This window comes from Pinus tabuliformis, chromosome 8 (genome assembly GCF_031772625.1).
Source record: "Pinus tabuliformis cultivar Carrire ecotype Pingquan chromosome 8, CPIR1, whole genome shotgun sequence".
NCBI classification, from domain to species: Eukaryota; Viridiplantae; Streptophyta; class Pinopsida; order Pinales; family Pinaceae; genus Pinus; species Pinus tabuliformis.
In genome coordinates this window covers 616,328,982-616,352,103 of record NC_142294.1, presented here as the reverse complement: position 1 = coordinate 616,352,103, position 23,122 = coordinate 616,328,982, and the positions used below count along the sequence as shown (strand labels likewise).

Here is a 23,122-nt window from a genome sequence, read left to right as displayed (position 1 = left end):
TTCGGGACGAAGTTCCTTAAAGGGGGAGAGTATGTAATATCCCTCCCCTTAATAATAAATAATAAATAATAAATAACAAAAATAAATAATAAATAATAATAGAAATAATGAATAAATAATAATTAATAAAATAAATTATAAATAATAATAAATAAATCAATTAAATAATAAGATTAAAAATATATACAAAGAAATCAATAAATAATAAAATAATAAAATAGAAATAACCATACAAAAACTCTAGATAAGAATAAGGAAACTATAAAAAAAAAAACTATCAACAAAAAGGAAATAAAACAAGAAATGGAAACTATCAAAAAGGAAAGAAATCAAAAGAAAGTGGCATGAGACTTCTATTTAATAGAGGGCAAGGAAGATGAGGGATCATTATTCTTTCCGACATTCTATCAGTCTGAGGTTGTATCTTCCATTCTCTTGGAAGAATGTATACCAAGGCTTAGGGGCACTGGCAGTAGTAGTAGATTGAGGCTCGGGGGTGGCCAGTTGTAGCAATGACGTTGCACAATTGAGCCTATGGTTGGGTGGAGAGTCGTCCCCAAAACCTTGTTGCAGATAGCAGACTTCAACCGAAATCACAGATAAGTGTTCTAATCATAGTTTTGAGCTTGAAGTTAATTAGTTGAATTGCATATTGATTACTTATATGTTTAGTAGGATGTTTACTTGATTGATTAATTAATTAGTTGGATGTTACATTATCTTGGTCTACATCATCCCTTAGTGTGGCTATACATTATTCCATAAAATTTCAAACCAATGATCATTCCATCAAAAAGTGCCTTAAACAAACACCCTATCACTCCTCTACCCCAATGAACTCTTTATTCTTAATTTCATTTTCAAAGTTATTTATTTATTCTTTGAATTTTGTTTGAATGATTTTATTAATTGGTCATTTATATTAATTTTTCGTGAAGATAAACAACACAGTGTCTTAGATATGGCAACATAGTCTCTTAAATATGGTTTTTTTTCTTCTAATTCACACATACATTGTGTTAGGCACTTTAAAATTGTGAGATGACATATTTATTTATTTTTGATAATGTAGCTGCGAATTCAACAATAATACAGTGGTATTAACCATATTTATTTCATTTCTTTTTTCTTTCACAAGAACCCATATTAGTTTTAGTTGTTTTATTTTGAAAAATCACAATTTCAACCATTTTAATGTTATGCTTTTCAAATGCCACAAATTAATCAATATTACTCAGTAAATAATCATATTCCATGTCTCTTTCTTTTCAAACTCAAGTATGTTCCTTTCAATCGTCTTATTTTCAAAAACCATAATTTCAAGAATGGTGATGTCATGATTTTCAAAATCCAAAATCTCAACAATATTGTTGCAATGGATTTTCAAAAGAAATAATATTCGAACAACATTATATCTCAAGTATGTTCCAAACCATAATTTCAAGAATGGTGATGTCATGATTTTCAAAATCCAAAATCTCAACCATATTGTTGCAATGGATTTTCAAAAGAAATAATATTCGAACAACATTATATCATGGTTAATGACGTTCTTTTCACTTCACTGTTCAAAAGTCACCACTTCACCACCACCGAATTTTCTCATATATATAAAATAATTTTAATATTAAAATTGAAAAAATACATGACATAGTTTAGAATGCATTATATATTACTAATTCTATAAAAAATAATAAAAAACATAAATTTTAAAACATGACAAAATTTTCTATATCATAGTTTGATTAATCATGTTCCTTTCATTTCCCTCAATTTCTCAAAAACACAATTTCAACCTAACTCAAAGACCAATTATTGAACAGATTGATGTGAATAACTTAGAATGACATTAAAATATTGAAAAATACTTAACTCAACTTTTACAGAGCAATGAAAAATGTCCGTTGCACTTCTCTTGCTTTGCAGAGGCCAAAGAATTCAATTCCCTTTCATCCTTCCCACGACTAACCATTTTCATTCAGTTCCCTTACTCACAACTATTATCATGTGGATGTGGTGATTGATCATGTTCCTTCCACTTCTCTTGCTTTAGCAGCAACTTCAACAATTTTGTGCTTTTCGAAGTTGTAACTTCTAACAATTTCACTTTCGCTTCCCGTTAACCAAAGATTCAATAATTTTGTGCATTTCGCAACCGACTTCCAACCATTTCGATGTTGTCATTAATCATATTCCTTTTACTTAATAGTGCAGTGTTTGAAAATGGATTTCTTTTTCTTTTATATACCAAAATCCCAACCATTTTGATGTTATAATTGGTCATGTTCTTTTCATTCCAATACTGTCCTGTTGGAAAAAAAATCCGTTTTCAACTTCAGCAGTGCCTTTGTCTTTCAATTCTTTTCCAGGACCCACTTCAACAGGATTTCGTTTCACTTGCTTTTATCCATTTAACGTCATGTTTGGATATTATCCTCTTTCACGATACACGGCTTCAACAATTTGGACGTCATGTTTCGATACTGTTCCTCCGTGCATAAGTTGTTAATCTTCCAGGTCCTCTACAAATTTCATTGGATAAATGAATAACTTCCAATATAAACAACTTAATCGATTCTTTAAATTATACATGTTGGACTTTCATCAGAAAAATGATATGTCTAATCCACTTTATTTAGAATTTCCTTAATAGCTTAGTTAGTGAGGTGTTTTATTACACAAAAGTCACCAATTATTAGTAAATTTCCAAACTATTATCATTACTTTTTTGAATGGTCTCATGGTGTATTTGAAAATTTAGCTGACCAATTCCATCAATGTGGTAGTTGATAAAGCTTTCCATTAGACCAAAATTTGCAGCTATTAGTAGGCTTCCATACCCTTTTTTAGTGGTCCCAAGGTGGATCCTAGAGTCTAGGCGATCACTAGGCGAGTAGGCAAGTGTGACCCTCTCTCAAAAGCAAAGTGAGTAGGTGAGTGTGACCCTCTCTTAAAGGCAAATAGGAAAATCTAACCTAACTTGGTGAATTTGAAAATCCAACACCCTCCCCCAAAAGAAATTAAAGACCATGACTCTAATACCATGTTGAAGTTTTCCATAACACTAAAAACCATAGACATTAATAAACTTCCAAATTATTACCATTACTTAACCATAGACATTAATAAACTTCCAAATTATTACCATTACTTTTTTAACTGGTGAGAAAGTGCATTCCATAATAACAATTAGTCTATATAATCGATTCCCAACAAATTTACTAAGAAAATCCAACTGCAATAGATGAATCATATCGATAAATCATATCTTTGTGTTGTGGAGAGCAAGCATGTTTTATTTCCATGGATGGTGGGGCTGCTGCCCTTATCTTGTTGTTGCTGCTCAGTATTCTTTTCTGGGCGAGAACATAGCTTTTCTCCTTCACGTCAGGCCCAAGTCTATCAATCCACCGGCTGGATGATCCAGATTTAGTGGGGGCAATGGAGCGATGGACGGATCACAGACATCACTTCGTTGCCCAATATTCAATCCACAACTTTTACAGAGGTCTAATTAAACCATCCTTCGATTCTCGCTGCCGACAACCTTTGCTTATGTTTTCAACGTTTTGCCAACGATCTCACAGTAAGATTAAAGGTGATATTTTCGATCCACATTAAAGAAATGGATAAAACAAAGGAGCGACTGTCATGGAAAGGCCGGCGTGGGGATATATTTGGCGCAGGTATTCCAAACTTTGCCATAAGCAATTCAGGGTTCGGCGTTTTGAGAGGTGAGAAATCAGTAATAAATTTTGAAGGTAGTTAACCCTAGATGAATTGGGATCGCTATGTAAATTAAATGGTAAATGCGCGATAGTCAATTTGAAGGCATAATAGTTATGCAACTTAAATGATTATTAATATTGATAGTAATTAATTTATAAAAAATATTTTTTCCTATAAATTCTTGATTAGTTGAATATGTATTTTTGCCAATTTCAGTACATTCTTCAAGGCTAAACATTAAAAAAATTTACTATATAATACATTTTCACATTATTAAAACTAATTAAAAAAAAATAGTAAACTATAATTTTATTTTAAATAATTATTATATTTTTTTGTTTGTCAAGTAGTCTTTGATTCCCCAAGTTTGACATGTGGCTTGAAGGACATTTAAACCAACAAAGTCATCACGGGATCAGGTTTGACTTGTGGCTTGAGGCGCATTTAAATGGAGGAAGTCACCCGGGGATTGCACCAAGCTTGGGCCACATTAGACGCCCTTAGTTGACTGGATTTTTAGCATGTCTCTTCCCTCTAACATAGGGCACAACAACCCCCCTAAGGTGAGGTTTGATCATGAGCCGCCTTGCTAAAGAGGCCCATCATCAACCACTTGGGTAGTGGGACTTGACTAATATCATAGTTTAACAATACCACATGCTCAAAAGATTATAACTCATTGTATATTACATTTTTCATATGATATTTTTTTTAATTAAATTTTTTTATTAAAAGTGCAAAAATGGCCTAACTACTTTAAAATAAATCTCAATATTTAATTAGTGAATATCATTATGAATATTTTAAACTATTCATAAAAGTTAAATCTCTACCATCCACTTAATAATTATTGGTAATTGAATTAAAATTGTGAAATCCCTATTTCAAAATAAACACATTTATCAATATAATAATTTAATTGAACAATTAATCTACTATTATTATAATCAACCACTCAAAATAACATCCCAACTACCCTCCATTGTTGCAACATCTATGTAATGATTGTGTCTATAAAAAAAATAAAAAATTCCTTTTTAATAAAAATGCTTTGAGTAATGTTGGAAATAACACTGAGAGGGGCGGGGCGGGTGCGGGGGGAGGGCGGGGTGAATCAGTATTATCAGATCAATAAAACTTTTCAAATTTCATGCTCAGAAACATATACGCTACTTCAGTTAAGTGAACCAGCGTGTACACGCTACTCTGTCTAAAGCAACTAGCGTATATCCAGAAATCTTATGATTCAGTTAGCTTATCTTCAGTAAATGCATCAGAACATTATTAACCACATTGACAGTAAACAGGTGCAGTATAACATAACAGATCATCACATAAAAACCACACACATGGACACCATGATATAAGGTGGAAACCCAATGTGGGTGAAAACCACCTGCTGCAAGTCGTCTCTTTCTTTCTTTAATAAGAATCTTCAGTTTACAATCTTTTGTACTGGTGCAGCCTTATACTAGTACGCAGGCTACAACCTGCAGAGGGCTACAACCCTCTCTCGTTTTTCCAACTACTTTTGGAAGGGAGCTACAACCCCCTTAGCTCTTGTACTAGTCGATCCATTTACTAGTACGTAGGTGCTGACCCTACTAAAGGCTACAACCTTCTTTCCTACAGGGACCACGTTTCATCAATTTTCAGACTAGATCCATGAGTATAAAACAAACATTGCTGCAATACAATCATCAACTTATACTTGTATCACAATTCTCTAGATCACCCAATACTGAATCACTAAAACCCTGTCGTCAAGAACACAGAACACAAACTAGAGCCCAGAACTCTGCAACAACCACCAGAATCAACAGCAACCTGAAATATCAAATCTTATTATGCATTCGCTACTTCGATATGCCAAAACCGCGTGTATACGCACTTTCTCCAAAGGCAACCCGTGTGCAGATCTAGAAATAGTTACTTGTACCTTCGCTGTCAGATCCGACCCTTGCCAAGTGTCCCGAACAGATAACCAGCAATACCAGATCTTCTTCCTTCATCAGACACACATTGCTTACCCACTTTGCTTAATGATCTTCTCCTTATATAGCCTTAGGCACTTCACAATACCACGGACCAAAACCATAGTAACACAATACCATCAACTTCAACACTAGGGATCGACACACCCGTCGAGACACCATGGTCCAAAACCATAGGCACAACTTCCAAGGACTAACCGCCACAGACCAAAGGTACTTTTCACATGTACGCGCTTTTCCTGAAGCCAACCTGCGTGTACACACTAGTTTTCCTTAATGAACCTGCGTATATCTCTTTCTTATCCTGCTGTACTGAGATCTGTCCTCTGATCAAGTTGCCATCACTTTTACCTGTCTCTGAGTGAGTTGCCATCAAGGACAACACTTGTATCATAATGCCAACAGGTAATTGATGAAAGTAAAAGCAATTTTTTTTCCAATATATATTTTTATTGTTATAATGAAATTAAATGGTATATCTTACCATATATTTCTTTAAACCAATTTAGATGAGTCTTAATTCCCGATCTAGATATGTTTTTACTCTAAAAGAATTTTGCATCTCAAGAGATTTCATCTCGCTCAACCCTTGGTAGATATAATTATTGAGTTGAGAGGCTCTCTCTAGCTCACTATGGTAAAGGTATTGTAAAAAATAAAATTTAAAATAAAATTTAAATTAAATTAATTAATAATTAAATAAATAATTGTACAAGCGTCTTTCCACAAAAATCACATAAGAAAAATTCTCGTCGATGCGTTTCAAACTAGCCAGTGTGGTTCATTTTCATGACAAGATGAGGAACTAGATCCAAGGAACCAAATCAAGGCAATGCAATAAATAGATGAAGAGGGCTCCCAACTAGCCGTTAGGGTTAAGATGTAGTTTGACTAAGGGAAGAAATTAGAAAAGGTTTTGACTAAAAAAGGTAAAGGAATCTAACTTAAGAAATTAAAAATTATTTTTGATATTATAAACTAATAAGTTACAATAAGTTGATTAATAAAAAATTATTAAAGCTCTTTATAACACCATTAATGAATTATATAAAATATCAATATTAATGGTTTGGTCTTATTCAAATCCCCAAAAACTAACTAGATTAAATTAACTAATTAAAAATTATTAAAAACTAAGAAGTTATAATAAGTGGATTAATAAAATAATTAATTAAAACTTATATAGCCATTTTAGTCCCTATTAATGAATAAAATATTAATACTAATGGTTTGGTCCTAAAATTAACAACATTAAAATAATTCTAGAAGGACAAAAGGGATATATATATATATATATATATATATATATATATATATATATATATATATATATATATATATATATATATATATAGCGAGAGAGAGAGAGAGAGAGAGAGAGAGAGAGAGAGAATTGCTAATAGATAAAATTAGAAAAAGGTTTGAAAAAAGAAGTAAAGGAATTTAAATAAAGAACTTAAAAAATGTTGTGTACAGCCAAGATGTGGTGTTCAGAGAGGTGAAAGATGTTATTAAACATGAAGTCCAACCAAAGGAACCTGAGAAGATAGAGCTTGAGCTAAAGGAGGAAAAATCAGATTCTACAGCAGAGGAGGAATCAGAAGATGAAGAGCCACAAAATCCGAGTGTGAGAAGATCAGTTCGGGAAAGAAGGCAACCATAAAGGTATAGTCCATCTGCTTTCTGATCAAATTTTTCTTTGTCTATTACTGATGATAATCCCAGAATTATGAAGGAATTGGGAAGGAATTGGTTGATGAAATGGCATCTTTGCTCAAAAATGAGGCTTCGGATCTGGTGGAGTTGCCGGATGGAAGGAAACCCATTTGCAACAAATGAGTGTTCAAGAAGAAGACAAATGCGGAAGGAAAGGTGGAGAAGTACAAAGCTCGGTTGGTAGCAAAAGGTTATTCCCAGGTGCCGAGAATTGATTTTGGTGATATTTTTTCTCTTGTTGCCAAGGTAACTTCTATTAGATTACTTTTATCTATTGCTGCTACTTTTGATTTTGAGGTAGAACAGATGGATGTGAAGACAACATTTCTTCATGGGGATCTGGAAGAGGAAATCTACATGAAGCAACCTGAAGGCTTTGTGGTGAAGGGTAAGAAAGAACTGGTACACAAGTTAAAGAAGTCTTTGTATGGGTTAAAACAGTCACCAAGGATGTGGTATCAGAAATTTGATACATTAATACGGGGACTTGGCTTCATCAGAAGCAAAGAAGATCACTGTGTGTATTTTAAATTAATTGGTTGCTGTGTTATTTATCTGGTCTTGTATGTGGATGATATGTCCCTGGTTGGAAATGACAAAGAATTTATCCAGGATTTGAAGACCTGATTGTCCTCCAAATTCGACATAAAATATCTTGGTGCTGCAAACTATATTTTGGGCATGGAAATTAAAAGAGATCATACAAAGAGGAAGCTCTGGTTAAACCAGAGGAAGTATGTCGAGACAATATTGCAGAGGTTTAATATGCAGGATAGTAAACCGGTGAAGGTTCCTATTCATGTAGGTGTGAAGTTATCTGTTGAATAGTGTCCCAAGACACAAGAAGAGGAAGAGGACATGCCCAGTGTTCCATATGCAAGTGCAGTCGGTAGCATGATGTATGCAATGGTCTGTACTAGGCCAGACATTTCGCATGCAGTGGGAGTATTGAGAAGGTTTATGTCAAAACTAGGGAAGGAGCACTTGACAACAGTGAAGCAGGTTTTTAGGTATTTGCGTGGCACTAGTGATTATGGTTTGTGCTACCAAGGAAGACTAGGATAGGACAAAGTGTTGGATATTCATGGCTTTGCTAATGCAGACTGGGCTAGAGATATGGATCAGAGAAGATCTACAAGTGGGTATGTGTTTAACCTATTTGGAGATGCAGTGAGTTGGATGAGTAAGAAACAATCTGTAGTGGCACTATCAACTACAGAAGTAGAATACATGGCAGCCACTCATGCAAGCAAGGAAGCAGTTTGGTTTCAGAGATTGTGTTCAAGTATGGGGTTAGTACAGGAAGCTATAAGGATAGACTGTGATAGCCAAAGTGCCATTTTCTTGGCAAAGAACCCTACATATCATTCAAAGAAAAAGCACGTTGATGTTCAGTATCACTTTGTGAGGGATATGATAGAAGACAAAAAGGTGTTGCTGGTAAAGGTGGACACTTTGAAGAATACTGTAGATGCAATGACAAAATCTGTGAGCTTTTGGAAGTTCTCTTGGTGTAAAGAAACAATGGTTGTTGCAGGGCTGGATAAATGACTAAGCTCTCTTGTGGCCCCCTGTGGAAAGAAAACAACAAGTGGGAGAATGTTGGGTTGTGTTATATTCTTTCCACGACTAGCCCAGGTAGTTAACCAGTGTGTTAGAGGGGGGGAAGAGCCCCCCTTCGTTGTGTCGATTACATAGTGGGGGGGGAGGTCACAAGGGGTTTGAGGGGGAAATTTTGGTTTTGGACCTTATGTTAGGTTTGGCGGACCCACCTATGGTTTTGTGCATGCTTTTCGCACATGGTTTTGGACACGATGGTTTTCGGTCCATGGTTTTGGAGGCAATGGTTTTTCGGTCCATGGTATTAGATGCTTTGGCATGTATAAATATGTATTGTAACATTGAAAGGAACATAATGAAAAATCAAGCTGGTAGTCCCAATTTTGGGATCCAGGGTAAAAATCTCTATGTATATGTGTTTTATGTGTTATACTCTCACATTGTTTATTTTATTTGTTTTAGAATTTGTATGTAGGTAATTTCTGTACGGGGTTAAAACCTACAATTTGCAACCTCCTAAAAACCTTCTCAACAATCTTATGGTCACTTATATATTCACCATATGTATCCTTCTTTGTGTTTTCAATGAACTCAGTTCTTTGAGTATTTGTCATAGCATATATAGCTTAAGTCACAGGTTCGCCGAAAGTCAACCTTGAGTTTCAAAGTCTGGTGAACGTCCAAACAAAGTTTAAATTAGGCTCACATTCTATTGGTTTTGTTCAGGGTCAATTTTTCTACATTTGAATCTGTATTTTCCTAACTGATTTTTGTTCCTGATGATGGATCCCACTTGGGATTTGAAACGTTGGTATAAAGATGTTCAAACTGTGGATTCTCCGATCACTGTTCCTATTACTGTCAGTGTGGTGGGTCAAAGGTCCAATCGGAGCATATGACATCTTATTTTCCAGCGATGATGTAGCTATATAACCTTTAGGACATTACCCATATCAGTGATCTTGTATTCTCGAAGTAATCGTCATCTATGCTCATCTTTATCTCATGGGATTGCAAGGATCCCAAAAGCTCATCTTTGGAAAGTCCTTCTAGGTTCTTTGAATTTTCAATGACAACTGCTAAAACATCAAATTTGATTTGCAGCCTGCTTAAAACCTTCTCAACAATATTATGTTAACTTATATATTCACCATATTTTCTTGATTTGTTCTCTGCATTCATTGCTAGAGTCATAAACTGATTAACATACTCAAAATCCTTCATCGCCATATTCTTAAAACTCCTAAGATTCTGCAACTTGGTTTATTTTACTTTGCCTATGCCCTGATAGAAAATCTCCAAAGTGTCTCATGCTTGCTTAGCATAATTTGTTGCTGCATCTTTTGGAAAAAATCATTGTTTCTATCCTGATTCCTTACTAAATAAGCCGTAGTACCTTTGAATATATTTTTCTTCCTCTATCGATATATGCTTGTGATTCGAAGGAATTCTTTGAAGGATTCATCATCTCTATTCATACCTATTGTAGGGGATAACAAGGATCCCATTATCTCATTTAAATTGTCAGCCAGCTCTCCATCCATCCTTCATGATCCGTTAGATATTGTTCAGCAGTTTCAACACATTCCTCTCCTAACCAGAGCTTAATCCTATGCAAAATTAACCTTGTACCTTGATAATCCACAGTAATATCCTTCTTGTTGTTAGACTGAGAACATTGATTTTGGTCCTTAGGAATATTTTGAACTAGATGTTGATGCTTGGGCCCTTAGAGAACCGAAGCCCACTATTTCTACCTCTTAATGATCATCCTATCAATAAATATCATGGGGGTAATAGGAACCTCGAATTTTTCCTCTCTCAAGACACTGATGGAATTAAATCATCCTTCCATCATTATGCTACAAGAGACCATGATTCCAGGCAATAAGGTCACTGAGGCCTTTCAAAATCTTTGTCTGTGTTGGCACATTTGTGCAATGGATTCAAATGGTTTATCAGAGAGAATCCTCTCTTTATGGGATCCTATGTTAGCCTCCTTCGAAACCTACTCATCAGCAGTTGGTATCATCCTAGAAGGCCATCTGAGAGGTTTTCCTCAGCCTCAAAACCTTCTCAACAATCTCATGTTCACTTATATATTCACCATATGTTCTTGATTTGTTCTCTACATTCATTGCCAAAGTCATAAACTGATTAACATATTCAAAATACTTCATCTTCATATTCTTAAAACTCCTAAGAGTCTACAACTTGGTTTATTTTACTTTTCCTATGCCTTGATGAACAGTCTCCAAAGTGTCTCATGCATGCTTAGCATAATTTACTACTGCACCTTTTGGAAAAAATCGTTGTTTCAATTCTGATTCCTTACTAAATAAGCCATAATGCCTTTAAATATTTTTTTCTTCCTCTATCGACATATGCTTGTGATTAGAAGGAATTCTTCCAAGGAGTCATCATCTCTGTTCATACTTGTCGTAGGGGATAACAAGGATCACATTAGCTCATTTAAATTGTCAGCCAACTCTCCATCCATCCTTCACGATCTGCTAGATATTGTTCAACAGTTTCAGCACATTCCTCTGCTAACCAGAGCTTAATCCTCTGCAAAACTACCCCTGTACCTTGATAATCCACAGTAATATCCTTCTTGTTGTTAGACTGAGAACATGGATTTTGGTCCTTAGGAATATGTTGACTTAGACGTTGATGCTTGGAATTTCAATCCTATGTCTGCGTGAGAATGTTTAGTGGATTTGAGAGCGAGAATTTCTATTTGACTGGGAACTTGTCATCCATTATAGATCCTGAGATGCATAGAAATGATTGTTTCAGATAGTTTTTGGACATGGAAAACATGGAGCAATCAGAGCTGGAGTCCATTCTCACACCAGACAATCTGTTTGGGAAATTTTGTTTGAAGAAATTTCTCAATGTAGTGCATCTCGGGATGGAAGAATCCTTCTTTGGCAATTTGGAGCACAGACACTAGATAGGTAGGGGACTCCACCCTAGGAGCAAGTTTTACAGTCAATTCCTCAAAGTGTATGTGGTTGGTTCACAAGATTTCATTTTCATTTGACATGCCTCTTTTTATCTTTCATGTCAAGAGAGGGGTTGATTTTGAGGGTTCCTACATGGATAACATGAATTTTGTGAATATGAATCATGATGTTGTCAATATTGTTGCAAGTGAAGGTAATGTCCTGCATCTTCCTTAGAAGCCAAAACCTACAATTGTAGGGTTTACAGTGATGCACGGTTTGAGGGTTGGAAATAAGGCCATAATGAGATGCCAGGTCTATGTAATGACTGCAACACATGATCTTGCAATTAATGGTTTTTATTTGCTCTCGGCACCTCCCATAGAGGATATGTAGGTTCATTGTTGTGTATCAAATATTTCTCCTTAGTTTTTGTTTTCAGGATCAATCTGTGGGAGTAATCATTATTGTTTCTGTAAATGCATTATGTTTTGTTTTCCATGTTTCTGAGAAAACTTTGTAGAAATTTGAGGGGATTGTCTAGGGAATTCAAAGATGAGAAAACTTTGGAGAAATTCCATGGGATGTTCTGGGGAATTCAAAGCTGATAAAACTTTGCAGAAATTCTAGGAGGTGTTTTGGCGAATTCAAATATGTTTTTTATACTTTTGGATACATATTTTGGAAATTTATGGTTATTTCTATCAAATCTTCGACAACATTGTGTAGAGCTTTGTGAAAAATGTGGGGAGAATTTTGTGAAATTCATGGTTGTTTTGTCAAACTATCTACAATATTATCAAGATTTCCGTGAGAGTCATTTTTGTTTTAGTCAAACAATCTTCAACATTATGAAGAATTTTGTGGGAACATTGTATGGAAATCGAAAGATATCTTTTAACATCTGTGAATGACAATTTTTAGAAAATTTATAGTCATAAATTGCTCTTCCATTAAAGTCAATTATTAAAGACTTAAAAAAGAATGTCAGAATTTTAATAGTCATTAAGTCACACAAAAATTATACAATTAGTAGCAAAAAGAAATTATAGCTAATAGCCATTGCAAGTGAAATTGTCTCTCCTTGCAGCTCTAAGTCGGACTTTCACAAAGTTAAGATCTACTTCCATAGCTTGCATGCAGCCTTAAAATGCATCTCTGAATCTACCAATAGCCATCCAAGTGGCTACACGATTGCTATGGCGTAGCACTGATGCCCTAATATGTCTTTCTGACTTCTTACTTGGCAAGATGTAGCTTATCCCTTGAGTATCATATTCTTCAGCTTTATAAAAATCTCCTTCTGCATATGCATGGTTCCCCCTATTCAAATGATAAGAATATACATAATTTTTCCAAATATTCTAGAAACCAGAAATATAATTCTTTAATCCATGTCATTATGAAAACACTTTTAGAATCTTGAATGCCATTCAATTAAGGTAAGGCAAAGTATGTTGAGGAAATTCCTTTCAAATGTACCAAGCATGTGAATTTAATAAAAATAACAGACTAAGGTAATCTCATTTCACCGTGGTGAAGGAAAGAAGAATGTTTGTACATAAAGGCTAGCAAAACTAAAAGCAAAAAAAAAAAGCAATAATGGAATTGCTCTATCAGCTCCTAACTAAATGCAACCATTGAACTTAAGAAATATTAATTACATTACCTATAGCCCAAAACAGCAAAATGTTAACTAAATTTAGAAAGTGGAATATTAATTAAATTCTTGTCTATCTTTCATGTCAAGAGAGGGGGTGGATTTCAAGGGTTCCTACATGTATAGCTTGAATTATGTCAATATGAATCATGATGTTGACAATACTTTTGCAAGTGAAGGTAATTTCCTACAGCTTCCTAAGAAGCCAAACCCTAGAATTGTAGGGTTTACAGTGATGCCAGGTTTCAGGGTTGGCAAGAAGGCCATAGTGAGATGTCAGGTCTACGTAATGACTGCAACACCTGATCCTGCAATTAATGTTTTTGATCCACTCTCAGCGCCTCCCATGGACGATCTGTAGGTTCATTGTTATGTATCAAATACTTCTCTTTAGTTTTTAGTTTCAGGATCAATCTATGGGAGTATTCATTTTTGTTGTCATAAATGCATTGTGTTTTGTTTTTCAAGTTTCTAAGAAAACTTTGGAGAAATTCCAAGGGATGTTCAGGGGAATTCAAGGATGATAAAACTTTGGAGAAATTCCAGGGGATGTTCTGGGGAATCCAAAGCTGATAAAACTTTGGAGAAATTCCAGGAGATGTTTTGGGGAATTCAAAGGTGTTTTTTATACTTGTGGATACTTTTTTGGGAAATCTATGCTTATTTTAGTCAAATCATCCACAACATTGTGGAGAGTTTTGTGAAAATTGTCGGGATAATTTTCTGAAATTCATGATTGTTTTGTCAAACTAGCTACAATATAGTGAAGAGTTTGGTGATAGTAATTGTTTTTTTAGTCAAACAATCTTCAACATTATGAAGAATTATGTGGCAACATTGTATGGAAATCGAAATATATCTTTTAACATCTATGAAAGACAATTTTTAGAAAATTTATGGTCATAGCTTGCTCTTCCATTAAAGTCGGTTATTAATGACTTAAAAGAGAATGTCAGAATTTTAATAGTTAGTAAGTCACACAAAACTTATACAATTAGTAGCGAAAATCATTTATAGCCAATAGCCATTGCAAGGGAAACTGTATCACCTTGTAGCCTCCTCAAAACCTTCTCAACAATCTTATGGTCACTTATATATTCACCACATGTATCCTTCTTTTTGTTTTCAATGAACTGAGTTCTTTGAGTATTTTTCATAGCATATATGGCTTAAGTCAACAAGTTCATCGAAAGTCAACCTTGAGTTTCAAAGTCTTGTGAACGTCCAAATAATGTTTAAATTAGGCTCGCATTCTGTTGCTTTTGTTCATGGTCAATTTTTCTACTTTTGAATCTGTATTTTCCTAATTGATTTTTGTTCCTATTACTATTAGTGTGGTGGGTCACAGGCCCAATCGAAGCCTATGACATATTATTTTCTAGCGATGCTACAACTATATAACGTTTGGGACATTGCCCATATCAACGATGTTGTAGTATCAAAGGAGTCATCATGTATGTTCATCTTTATCTCATGGGATTGCAGGGATCCCAAAAGCTCATCTTTGGAAAGCCCTTCTAGGTTCTTTGACTTTTCAATGACAACTGATAATACATCAAATTTGATTTGTAGCCTCCTCAAAACTTTCTCAACAATATTATGTTCACTTATATATTCACCATATGTTCTTGATTTGTTCTCTGCATTCATTACCAGAGTCATAAACTTATTAACATACTCAAAATAATTCATATTCATATTCTTAAAACTCCTAAGAATCTGCAACTTGCTTTATTTTACTTTGCCTATGCCTTGATAGACAATCTCCAAAGTGTCTCATTCTTTCTTAGCATAATTTTTTGTTGCAACTTTCGGAAAAAATCATTGTTTCAATCCTGATTCCTTACTAAATAAGCCATAGTGCCTTTGTATATTATTTTCTTCCTTTATCGACATATTCTTGTGATTCAAAGGAATTCTTCCAAGGAGTCATCATCTTTGTTAATACGTGTTGTAGGGGATAATAACGATCCCATTAGCTCAATGAAATTTTCAGCCATCTCTCCATCCATCCTTCACGATCTGCTAGATATTGTTCAGCAGTCTTAGCACATTCCTCTGCTAACTCGAGCTTGATACTCTGCAAAAATACCCTTGTACCTTGATAATCTACAGTAATATCCTTCTTGTTGTTAGAATGAGAACATGGATTTTGGTCCTTAGGAATATGTTGACTTAGACGTTGACACTTGGAATTTCAATCGTATGTCTGGATGAAAATTTTCAGTGGATTTGAGAGTGAGAATTTCTATTTGACTGGGAGCCTCTCGTCCATTATAGATCCTGAGAAGCATAGAAATGATTGTTTCAGACAGTTTTTGGACATGTAAAACATGGATTCGTCAAAGTTGGAGTCCATTCTCACACTAGACAACTTGTTTGGGAAATTTTGTATGAAGAAATTTCTCAATGTAGTGCATCCGAGGATGGAAGAATACTTCTTTGAAAATTTGGAGCATAGTCACCAGATAGGTAGGGGACTCCACCCCACGAGCCAATTTTACAGCCAATTCCTCAAATTTTCCAACTCTGTGTGGTTGGTTCACAGGATTGCATTTTCTTTTGACCCGCTTCTGTCTAAATTTCATGTCAAGGCAGGGGTCAATTTTGAGGGTTCCTACATGGATAGCATGAATTTTGTGAATATGAATCATTATGTTGACAATATTGTTGCAAGTGAAGGCAATGTCTTGCATCTTCCTGAAAATCCAAACCCTACAGCTGTAGGGTTTACAGTGATGCCCGGTTTGAGGGTTGGCAAGAAAGCCATAGTGAGATGCCTGGTCTATGTAGTTATTGCAACACTTGATACTGCAATTAATGTTTTTGATTCGTTCTCAGCACCTCCCATGGAGGATCTGTAGGTTCATTGTTGTGTATCAAATATTTCTCCTTAGTTTTTGTTTTCAAGATCAATCTGTGGGAGTACTCATTTTTGCTGTCGTAAATGCATTGTGTTTTGTTTTCCAAGTTTCTGAGAAAAATTTAGAGAAATTCCAAGGGATGTTCTGGGGAATTCAAAGATGACAAAACTTTGGATAAATTCCATGGGATGTTCTCGGGAATTCAAAGCTGATAAAACTTTGCAGAAATTCCAAGAGATGTTCTAGGGAATTCAAAGATGTTTTTTATACTAGTGGATACTTTTTTGGAAAATTTATGGTTATTTTAGTCAAATGATCGACAATATTGTGTAGATTGAATTGAGGCTTTTGTGATCCATAATAGTTGAAAGAATAACTTTGGCGTAAATCACATGTAGACAGACATTTGTCAACGCGTTTCGAACCAACAAGTGTGGTTCATCATCAGGACAAGTTGAAGAAACAGATCCAGCTTAGCATGTTAAATAGTTTGAGCAGAGACTCCAACGGCTAAATCGACCAATGGATAATTTTTAACTTAGGACCGAGGTAAAATTATTATTCATTAATTTAATATTATTATTATTATTAATATTAATACATAAAATATTTTTAATGGTTAGTTTTAAAAATTAATATATATATATATATATATATATATATATATATATATATATATTAAAGTTATAATATTAGGTTATTAAGATAAAAGTTAGGATTAAAAAATAAATAAAATACTTTCGGTGGTTAGTTTAAGAAGATATTTTACTTATTTATTTAAATTATTTTATAATTATTGTTAATATTATATATATATATATATATATATATATATATATATATATAATAGGTTGTTAAGGACGAGAATAATTTCAATGGTTAGCTTAAAAAGTAATTTACTAATTAATTTATTAATAATCACACACACATATATATAACGAATTACAAATTCTCATGAGCTCCATAGTGAAACAGGTCGTTGGGCAGTTCCTAAAACGTCATGGACAGAAAGGATCTGCCATATATGTGAGAATAGGAACATCGAGGATGAAAACCACTTCCTCTTAGAGTGCCCCGCGTATAACCACATTAGATCTCAATTTCACAATCTTTGTTATAATACTGACCTTCCTAGCCTTTTACAATGGCAAAATTATAGTGAGCTCGGGAGGCTTCTCTCCGAGCTTTTTGAGCATAGGAATAAAATCTTAAATCAAAATAGATAATTTGTTTCTTTAGGTCCGATAGACCATTATTTTGTCTCAGCGGACGTTAACCACCACCATCATCATCATCATATATATATTTTAATTAAAATCATAAAGTTAAGGTTAAAAATAATAAATAAAATAAAATAATTAAATGGTTAGTTAGAAAAGGTAATTCATTTAATTTAATTAAATTATTTATTATTATATATTAATAATATAGTGTTAATATAGCTAATTTTTTTTGTTATTTATTAAATATAATTAATATTATATTAGTAATATAGTCTTGATATTATTATATTAATAATATTAGTAGTCAAATTATTATTTATTAATTTAATATTATTATTATTTTTAATATTATTATTATTATTATTATTATTTATGGAAATAAGTTAAATTAGGTAAAATATATAGATAAATAAAATACTTTTAATGGTTAGTTTTAAAAAACTTTAATTTAATTTATTTATTTAAATTATTTATTTATATATATATATATATATATATATATATATTATATATATATATATATATAAATATATATATATATATATATATAAATATATATTAAAGTTATAATATTAGGTTATTAAGATAAAAGTTAGGATTAAAATATAATAAATAAAATACTTTTAGTGATTAGTTTAAAAAGATAATTTACTATTTATTTAAATTGTTTAAAATTGTTTTATAATTATTTATTTATATATTATATATATATATATATATATATATATATATATATATATATATAATATAATTATAATAATAGGTTGTTAGGGACGAGAATAAAAGTAATTTATTAATTTATTTATTAATAATCTCTCTCATATATATATTTTAATTAAAATCATAAAGTTAGGGTTAAAAATATATAAATAAATAAAATAATTTAAATGATTAGTTAGAAAAGGTAATTTATTTAATTTAATTAAATATAGTGTTAATATAGGTAATTTATTTATTTAATTATTTATTAAATATAATATATATTAATAATATAGTCTTGATATTAATATATTAATAATATTAGTAATATATTATATATATTAATAGAAATTAGTCTTAAAAATAATAATAATAATAATCATAAAAAAATAAAAATTATATATATATTATATATATATATATATATATATATATATATAATATGTATATTATATATATATATATAATATATATATATATATATATATATATATATATATATATATTATTAAGAGTTCAAAAAAAGGAGGAGGCAGAAAAAACCGACTAAGAAGAGAGTGCCGGAATCCAGCACCTACTGATTTTCCAGCCATCATTTCTATTGAGATTGCTCAGCCTCTTTTCAATCTCAATAGCTTCGCTAAATTTACGATGATGGAACTGAGAAACTTTGGCAACAACCTTGGCCTCCTCAGTACACACCTGATGCTTGGCCTTTTCCACATGCTCTGCCAATGCTGAAGACTTGGATCTCCCATGTCTTAGGTCAGCCGCATGTTCACAGATCCTTTCATGGATGGAGCGTCCTGTTTCCCCAATATAGGGGGTCCCACATGAACAAGGGATAAAGTAGACACCCTTCATGTCCTTAGGGTTAACGGGATCCTTCATCGATCGGAGGGAATTGCGAATGGCGCTGAGGGGCCTAAAGGTTGAGGGAATATCATACCTTTTAAGGATCCGAGCAATCTTGTCTGTGGTTCCTTGGACATAGGGAAGATGGACACCTAGACGACGCTCTTTTGGCTCTTTCTTAATTAATGCATTTTTAGAGGCTTTACAGAAAGCCTTCTGACCTAGGCGCCTAATATATCCATTCTCCACGAAGACATTAAGGAGATGGGATCTCTCCTTATCAAAGCTCTCACAATCAGAGATCATAAGGGCACGAGTAGCGAGGGTGTTAAGAACACCCAACTTCTGAGTAGGGAAATGATGGGAATCGGCATGAAGATATTGCTCAGTATGTGTCTTCTTTCGGAACACAGAGTGGGAGAGATATCCAACCTTACTCCGAGATATAAGAATATCTAGGAAAGGGAGGCAACCATTGACCTCTTTTTCCATGGTGAACTTAATGGCAGAGGACCGATTGTTGAGGTGATTAAAGAAATGATCAAGCTCCTTAGGGCCATGGGGCCAGATGACATTAGTGTCATCCACATACCTCTTCCAAAGCTTGGGAAGAAGACGAGCTGAGGATAAAGCTTTGGCTTCGAAATCTTCCATAAAAAGATTCACAACAATAGGGGAAAGAGGGGAACCCATGGGAACACCACAAGTTTGTTCAAATAACTCACCCTCGAAACAGAAGAACGCGGAAGTGAGACAGATCTCCACCAGATGCGCGTATCGGATCTGTTAGGCGATAGATCACTTCCAAGGCCTCCTTTATAGGGATGCAGGTATAAAGGGAGACCACATCAAAGCTGACGAGAATGTCCTCAGGGCTAAGCTTAATATCCTTAAGCTCCTTAATGAAGGATGCAGAGTCTTTCACGAAGGACTCAGTGCGGCCAAGCAGGGGTTTAAGTTTAAGGGCAAGGAACTTAGACAGAAGATAGGTAGGGCCACCAATGGTGTTGACGATAGGCCTCAGAGGGCCCCTTCCTTGTGAATCTTCGGTAACCCATAGATCCTAGGAGCAATGGGACTGCTTTCAATGAGCTTGTGGCACAGCGAATTCACTGAGTTATTAGATTTGATGGCTAGAGCCACTTTCCTCGAGATCTTCTTCAGAGGGTTCTTAGGCAGTTTTTTATAACTGCCACTATTGTGGAGATGATCTAGCATCTTCCTCCTGTAATCATCCCTGTTAAGGATGACCGTAGCTCCTCCTTTGTCCGCCTTCAGAACGACAATATCATTGTTCTGATTTAAGGATTTTAGGGCAGTGAATTCCTCATTACTGAGGTTCTTTCGAGGGGGCTTAGCCTTCCTAAGGACGACAGCACAATCTTGGCGTATAGTGTCCTTGATATTATCCGGAAGATCCTTAATCCCATATTCCACGTCGCAAATAATGTCTTCCACTGGATCCTTAAAAGGTATGATATTCACTCAACCTTTAGGCCCCTCAGCACCATTCGCAATTCCCTCCGATCGGTGAAGGATCCCGTTAACCCTAAGGACATGTAGGGTGTCTACTCAATCCCTTGTTGATGTGGGACCCCCTATATTGGGGAAACAGGAAGCTCCATCCATCAAAGGATCTGCGAACATGCGGCCGACCTAAGACATGGGAGATCCAAGTCTTCAGCATTGGCAGAGCATGTGGAAAAGACCAAGCATCACGTGTGTATTGGGGAGGCCAAGGTTGTTGCCAAAGTTGCTCAGTTCCATCATTGTAAATTTAGGGAAGCTATTGAGATTGAAAAAAGGCCGAGCAATCTCAATAGAGATGATGGCTAGAAAATCAGTAGGTGTTGGATTTCGACACTGTCTTCTTAGTCAGTTTTTCTGCCTCCTCCTTGTTTTTGAACTCTTATTATATATATATATATATATATATATATATATATATATATATATATAATATATATATACATATACATATATAGATAGATATACATATATATATAATTTTTATTTTATTATTATTATTATTATTATTTTTTAAGACTAATTTCTATTAATATAAATAATATATTACTAATATTATTAATATATTAATATGAAGACTATATTATTAATATATATTATATTTAATAAATAATTAAATAAATAAATTACCTATATTAAGACTATATTTAATTAAATTAAATAAATTACCTTTTCTAACTAACCATTTAAATTATTTTATTTATTTATATATTTTTAACCCTAACTTGATGATTTTAATTAAAATATATATATGAGATATTATTAATAAATAAATTAATAAATTACTTTTATTCTCGTCCCTAACAACCTATTATTATAATTATAAATAATATATATAATATATGTGTGTGTAAATATTAACAATAATTATTAAACAATTTAAATAAATAAGTAAATTATCTTTTTAAACTAACCACTAAAAGTATTTTATTTATTATTTTTTAATCCTAACTTTTATCTTAATAACCTAATATTATAACTTTAATATATATATATATATATATATATATATATATATATATATTAATATATAATTTAAATAAATAAACTAAATTAAAGTTCTTAAAACTAACTATTAAAAGTATTTTATTTATCTATATATTTTACCAAGTTAACTTATTTCAATAAATAATAATAATATTAATATTAAAAATAATAATAATATAAAATTAATAAATAATAATTTGACTACTAATATTATTAATATATTAATATCAAGACTATATTACAAATATAATATTAATTATATTTAATAAATAAGAAAAAAAAATTACCTATATTAAAGACTATATCATTAATATATAATAATAAATAATTAAACTAAATTATATAAATTATATTTTCTAACTAACCATTTAAATTATTTTATTTATTTATATTTTTAACTTTAACTTTATGATTTTAATATATATATATATATATATTGTGTGTGTGAGAGAGATTATTAATAAATAAATTAATAAATTACTTTTTAAGCTAACCATTGAAATTATTCTCGTCCTTAACAACCTATTATTATATATCTATCTATCTATCTATCTATCTATATATGATGATGATGATGGTTAACGTCCACTGAGACCAAATAATGGTCTATCGGACCTAAAGAAACAAATTATCTATTTTGATTTAAGATTTTACTCCTATGCTCAAAAAGCTTGGAGAGAAGCCTCCCGAGCTCACTATAATTTTGACATTGTAAAAGGCTAGGAAGGTCAGTATTGTAACAAAGATTGTGAAACTGAGATCTAATGTGGTTATGCATGGGGAACTCTAAGAGGAAGTGGTTTTCATCCTCGATGTTCCTATTCTCACATATATGGCAGATCCTTTCTGTCCATGGCATTTTAGGAACTGCCCAACGACCTGTTTCACTATGGAGCTCATGAGAATTCGTTCTAATATTTGCTATATTAATTTTCTTCTTTGAGCTAGTTAAAATAGAGAGATACTTTTGATCTTATAATAACTTAATTTTCTTTTAGCCACTAAGTCTTTGTCACACCACATTTTTTCTTTGAACTTAGAAGTGACAATATCTTTAATGTTATTTATGTTTTGCAATGCATCATTTTCGTTGATCTCCCAATAGTTTAACCAGGCCCTTGTGTCTTTATGCCACCCTCGATTGAACCTTAGGTGGTTTTGGCTAGAATTTAAAGCTAGCTTAGGAAGTCTATGAATGTCTATGTTACTGATTTTGTGCTTGTACAACAAAAACCTAAGCATAGCTAGGCTCTCAATAGGGGAAAGACCTGCTTCTATAAGGAGAAGAGGATAGGGTGTATTACTTTTAATTTTCAGGTTATAAGTTTTATATATATATATATATATATATATATATATA

At 32.9% G+C, this 23,122-nt stretch overlaps 1 pseudogene; it reads left to right on the top strand.

The window, feature by feature from the left end:
- The first annotated feature begins 15,820 nt into the window (after positions 1-15,820).
- On the top strand, positions 15,821-16,471 carry LOC149237006 (protein GRAVITROPIC IN THE LIGHT 1 pseudogene; annotated as a pseudogene).
- Positions 16,472-23,122: the final 6,651 nt, after the last annotated feature.